Below are 6,000 nucleotides of genomic sequence, written 5' to 3'. Positions count from 1 at the left end.
AAAACTAAATGACCCAAGGTCATTAAACTTTGTAAAGAAACCGCTGCAGGTATTTCCAGGCATCTATCAAAAACTAAGTCACCATGACTGCCTATGACTAGAGGAGAGCACAGATCGGCAAACAGTAAATTGCCCTGTTTTATATCCCTTCGGAATTTTTGCTGAGGTTTCCTAATTTTTAATATCCAATTTGATGACCATATTAATTAAAATTAGGGTTGAATAAGAGGTACCTCTATCCTCTTACCACCCTATCTGATATGAAGAATGAGTCTAACTGTTGAAAAATAGCATGAAGAGAGATACCTATATAACGCAGGTTCTTTAAACCAGTTTCTGATTCAAGGCATGTTACTTTTGGGGACTACTTCTGTTCGCCTGTGATGTCTGAAAGAGACATGCAAAAAGTTGCCACGTTTTTGCTTTCTCTGTTCACAGCTGCGCAAGCTGTGCCTCTATAAATATGCAGAGATGCAGGTCTGGGATACCTTCATCTCATTTCTGGTGCTCTTAGTGTCTATCATAATATTCATTGTAAGAATAAAAGCAATGCAAACAATGAGATGCTTTTAAGCAAAGGTACTGAGGAAACTCCCTCGAGCTCGGAGAGCCAGTGGGCCCGCGGCCACCTGCCCCCCCGGGCGGGCCCGTCAGCGGCAGGTGAAGTGCAGTGCCCAGCTCCTGCCCCAGCGCCATGCCGCTCCACAGAGCTGGGCTCACCCTGCCCTGCCTCTAGCAGGGTCAGACCAGGCCACTCTCTGCGATTCAGTGATACGCCCACCTCGCCACAGGCGCCGGTTGTTGGCAGACGAAAGTCAAAATTGTTTAAAAAGTTGTACGTTGCACGAGTACATCATACATTACTTCATGCAAGGGCCACTACAGAGGATCCCTGCTACCTCCTTTGGACATCAGTAGCGTCACTGACATGCTCTGAGCAATGGACACAATGCAGGAAATAAAATCCTTGTTGGCCAGTGGCCCATGGGAGCTTCCCAAGCCAGCAGCTCATGTGGTGTGCAGGACGAGGCCAGCACATTCAATGCAGGAGTGAGCATCCGCTCCCAGGAGGACTCTGCAAAGGCGATAGAGCAGCACCAGGTACTCCACTGCTCATTTTAAAAGTGTGACACAAACTTTTATCGCAAGATTAGATTAGTTTTTCTTGCCATTCTTTTTGCTTTGTTTCAGGAGGGAGAGAAAAAAATAAATCAAGCCACAGCTAACATGATCAGGGTGTGCACGATGAGTAGCCCAGAATGCTGTGAAATCACATAAAAGACTTGATCAGAGTCAATATCAGCTGCTGAGCTATAATAGCTTTTGTGATTCTCCTAACAGGACTTTAATTTTATGTTTATTATTTGGGGATTAGCAAAGCACAGGAAATGCCTGTGTGGTGGTATGAGCCCCCTTCCCCTCTGTTCTCTGGAAGACTCAGAAGACGCCAATGCAAAGCAAGCTGACTTTCAGTGTTTTTAATTTTTGCTTGTGTTCCCCAGGCTTGGCAGGAGAGAGTGAACTTAATTAAAATCAATGGAGAAAAAGAATGGGATAACTCGCAATATGAATATTCTCAGTGTCTGTATGCAAGCGCAACACACAGCTCCTGCCGGCATTCAGTCAGTGACTCCTTCCAGGCACAAGCAGCCTCCCTGCCCTCCATTGTCTCCAACAACAACAGCTCTTCGGAGCATTGCAGCTCCACTTCGGAGGCTGCTCCCTCCCTCCCTTGCTCACTCTTTGCCAGAATGGGAGATGGAAAGCAGACGGGAAGACACTCCCGCAGAGTCTGCCGGCGTGCGCTGTGCAGGGCAAACAGTGCGTTCCCCTGGCAGTCCCTCGGGCCGGCAGAGCCAGTTGACCCTCGCTGGCCAGCACTGGCCCCATGCAGAGGGGGTACCGCTTCCTGCCCGACAGACCCCAGCTCTGCCGTGGAGGCAGTCTCACAAGCCATTTTTCCTTTTGTTCTGGTTTTGGCATTTTCCAGGGGTGAAGGGGAGTTGTCTGATTCTTTTTCTCAATCAGAAAACTTAGTTTGGAAGTGTGTGCTTCCCACAACAACATACAGCATCGTCCTTCGCTCCCCTGCAACGCCTGGGGCTCCCTTGCCGCGGAGCACGAGCTGGGGACAAGCCTGTGATACAACTGGCAGGGGCAGGAGAGGGGCTGCTCCCCATGACGGTTCAGCTTTTGTGAGACCCATCACGGACCATGAACCATCACAGGTCAGAAAATGGGAGCAAAAGAATAGGGGAGAGGAGCAGCAGAAGAGGGGATGCCAGGAGGGAAACTGCCAGACCCAGCACCCTGCTCATTCCCAAATGGGCTGTTAAGGGTAATCTCTGATTGCTTTTCTGAAGCAAATAACAGCTTTTTAGAGCCACCTGCCAGCTGACGTTGATGGACTTTAAAGCTTTTATCATGTCTGTCAGAATTTAATTGCCATTTGTAGTACGCTAAGCTCTCCAACAGGTTAATGCTGTGCCAGGAGTGCCTTACTCCAGACTTGCTGGGCTCCACAGCCCCGCATCGGTGGCCACAGCACCCACCAGCCCTCGCACCCTCCAGGGCCAGGGGGGTACCGGGCTGTGCCGGCAGTGCGGCTGCCCTGGAGCGTAGCAGGGACAGCCATCCTGGGCAGCCCCGATCCTGCGCCCAGTGGCAGCGCTGCGCAGGAGATTTGATGGGGGCACCCAGGTGTTCCTCCCCTGGAGAGCAGACACTGCACCACTGCTCTGCAGCCTCCTGAAGTGCCAATTTTTCAAGCCTCTTTGGACGTTACAAGCATTATATGGGGCCACAAGCAGAGGGATGACCTGTTGGCGACCGGAGCCCTGCAGGGCTGGCAGAGTCTCCGCAGCAGCTGGAGAGTGCGGAGGGCAGAGAGTGCCCGCAGCCGGTGGAGAGCCCTCATCTCGGCACCGACCTGCCGCAGGGAGCCCTGCAACACCACAGTGGGCCAGGGCAGCCCATCCTCCTCCCCAGCTTCTGCGGAGTCTCTGCTGTCCTGACGCACCTCCTTTGCTCCCTGTGAACCCATGACTGCACCGTACCGGGGCTCGGTCCTCCCACCACGTTGAGCTGCCACCATAGCCATCATGCAAGAGCTACAGGGCTTCCTCTCTCCATGCAGCCATTAAGGGTTCAGCCTTAATAAAAAAAAAAGCATTATCCCATTGTTTAGCACCGCATGCCAATCCCTTCCAGATGAATTAATTTCTTAATCACACTTTTAATGGGGGAGACTGTTAGAGCCCATGCGGGAGTGGTTAATATTAGTACTATTTAACTGTAGAAAGCTTTTCGTATCGTAAACCAGGCTCACGGTTGAACAATAAAACTCACGGTTTAATTGGTGGGTAACAGGCCTCCAGGCACTCGTAGCTTCTGATGGCTGACAGCAGCAGTGCCGCATGCCGGACCAGGGCAGCCGGCTGAGAGCAGCTCTGCCATGTCCCCCGTCCCACCAGCGCCCCAGCCCCGCTCCCGCCAGCGCAGCGCAGCGGGGCAGCCCCCAGAATGACTGCGGGGGGCATCCACCCTCCCCCAGGCTGGATCGCTGCCTGCAGCGGGTACGCATGAGTGGGTGTATGGCGCGAGCAAGCACTCAGCGTGTATGTGGGCTGTTCATGACTGCATTTTTCTTCCAGTCAATCTTTCACAGATTTATGCCAGAGAAATGGGAGCATTAAATATCCCCTTGCTGTAATTCAGCATGCAGCAAGAGATACAGATTTAAATATTTAGTAGCACATAACTGGCTAAAAGCCTCAGCAACATTTTTAAAAATCACTTCTTAATAAAACTGGACTGAAATATTCCCCACAGTTAGAATTTATGGTTGGTAATTGGTGTTCTTGTGATAAATAGGAGTGAATATATATTTATGAACAACAAATATTAATGAAGAAATAATACGGGAGCCCAACTTCAGGCTGTGCAGCTTGCTATTACTCTACAGTATTCTCCGAAGAATGCTGACATTAAGCAAACACAAAGGCCAGATCAACAGTGCTGTTTGACTGAAAAATCCAGGAGAAAGGGAGTGTAGTCCTGGGGCACAGGGGCCGGCTCCAGAGGTGGCTGGATTCAATGAGAGCCTCTGCATGCAGCCATATAGGCACGCTTGCATCCAGTGTGAACTCTGCTCCCTTGGCTATGTATCAGATACATTGAGTATCTGAGTTGCAGCCTGCAAACACTCCAGCACTATTGATTCTTATCATGGGTGAGCCATTAATTTGCATGTGTTCCCCCATGATTAAAAACCTGGAGGCAAAGCCCATAGTAACTGCTCCTCTTCTTCTGTGTGATGGCAGGAAGAGATTTGTTCTCCAGGTGATGATCTCGATTACTGCTTAGGCACAGCACAAGCGGGAGCAGCATGTTGATTTCTCTTTGCTTTTCACCCAGTAGGAGTGGTTTTTAATGCCTGCTGCCTTCTGCACCAGAATCTCAAATTAACGCATGAGCCAGACAGAGGAATCCCAGAGAACACCATCCACCAGCTGATGGGTCCTCACCTGAGCACAACATTGCTCCGAGCCAGCGAGAGGCTCTGCCTGAGCCCAAGCTAGGCAGGGAGACAGAGGGAAGCCTGGCTGGCGTACGCAGCATGCTGGGCACTGCTGATCCGGCTTCCCAAGGTTCGTAGAGGGTACCAGAGCCCACGGGCAAGGCAGGCAGAAACAAGGCACTGACACAATCCCAGGGGACCGGCTTCAGGGAATTAACTCTGCAGCATGAGCAGCTGGAGCAGCTGTCACTCCCCAAGCCGGGCTGTTCCCCTGCCCGATGCCGTAACTGCCCGCCCGTGGAGGCTGGCACTCTCCACCATGCTCCGACAGCGCAGAAGAGCCACACTGTCTGTGAAAGCCGCAGCAGCCAAAGGAAACATTTCTAGCATTAAATAAAAGAGACATTTTTATTCTGCAATAGAAGCTCTGTGATCTTGGAACACGATTTGCATAAACAGACAATTTGTCTATAAACAATTTCAACATTAACTGGTATTTACATATAGAACAACTCACTCAAAATACAATTAAAAGCCTTGATGGATTGGAAAATGTCAAAACATTTAAAAGGCTTCAACACACGTGTTTGATTTACATCTCCTTGGTCAGACATAAAGCTGGAGTTTGTTTACATTTTCTCTGCCAGAGCCCGGAGCACATGGAGATTCTGGCTCCCTGCATCAACAACATGGCTTATCAGCATCAGCACGTGCAGGGATCGATTTACCGGTTATTCCTCCACGTTGGGAATCATCTGTGTTTTCTCTAAGAACAAATTTAAAATGAGGTGGCTATGGCTCAGATCCCTAGGCTCACCTGACAGTTGTCTCCGCTCAGGAATCTGCAGGGCCACTACGTCCAGAAAACAGAGGCTGGGAGGATGCCGTTCATACTTTAGAAAGACTGAGCTATTCCAGCAGAAGACAAGACCTGGATCTCACCCCAGCTGCCTGAAAACAGAAGCATCCCAAATTAGCAGCTGCTTTTGCCAGTTTGGGCCATAACTTCTGCCTGTCCAGTGAAGGCATCTGACTCCTCAGCATCCACTGAAACAAAACCCGAAACCCACCTCTCCCTACTCCCAACTGAGTCCCCTGCTCACGAGCTCTTTCCTTCTCCCCACCAAAAAGCTCACTACCCTACACAAAGTGGAACAGCTCCAGTAACAGAAGAAAGCCCATCTCACCCCAAACAGGCTGCTACTGCAGACAGGGCACTGACACAGAGGTGGGAGGTGTGTGTTCAACCGCCCTGGGAGGGGAGGTCAAGCACAGCCCAGACCCCCACATCCTAGAAGGTGCTCTGCCAGAACGAGGGGCAAAGGAAGGAGCCTTGCTGGCACTGCGCACCTGCACAGCGGAGCTTGCTGGGCAAAAGCTTTGCAGCACACAAGGGCCAAGCGAGATGGTGGGAACCAGGCTGCGTGCTTCTGTCTGGTTCCGTTTCGTACCATCAGAGCTTGTCTGTCCAGGACCAGCAC

The 6,000-nt window shown here is 50.9% G+C and overlaps 1 long non-coding RNA gene across 1 annotated transcript in view; it reads right to left on the bottom strand.

Annotated features, from left to right (window-relative positions):
- Window positions 1–5,342: 5,342 nt before the first annotated feature.
- LOC132318607 (uncharacterized) overlaps window positions 5,343–6,000 on the bottom strand; it is a 64,161-nt gene continuing 63,503 nt past the window's right edge. The window contains exon 3 of the long non-coding RNA XR_009484347.1: window positions 5,343–5,470. This is a non-coding gene — a long non-coding RNA (uncharacterized LOC132318607). The remainder of the gene's footprint in view (window positions 5,471–6,000) is intronic.

The sequence above is a fragment of the Gavia stellata genome, chromosome 18 (assembly GCF_030936135.1).
Source record: "Gavia stellata isolate bGavSte3 chromosome 18, bGavSte3.hap2, whole genome shotgun sequence".
NCBI classification, from domain to species: Eukaryota; Metazoa; Chordata; class Aves; order Gaviiformes; family Gaviidae; genus Gavia; species Gavia stellata.
Note: the sequence above shows the minus strand (reverse complement) of the source record. Positions and strands in the feature narration are given on the sequence as shown.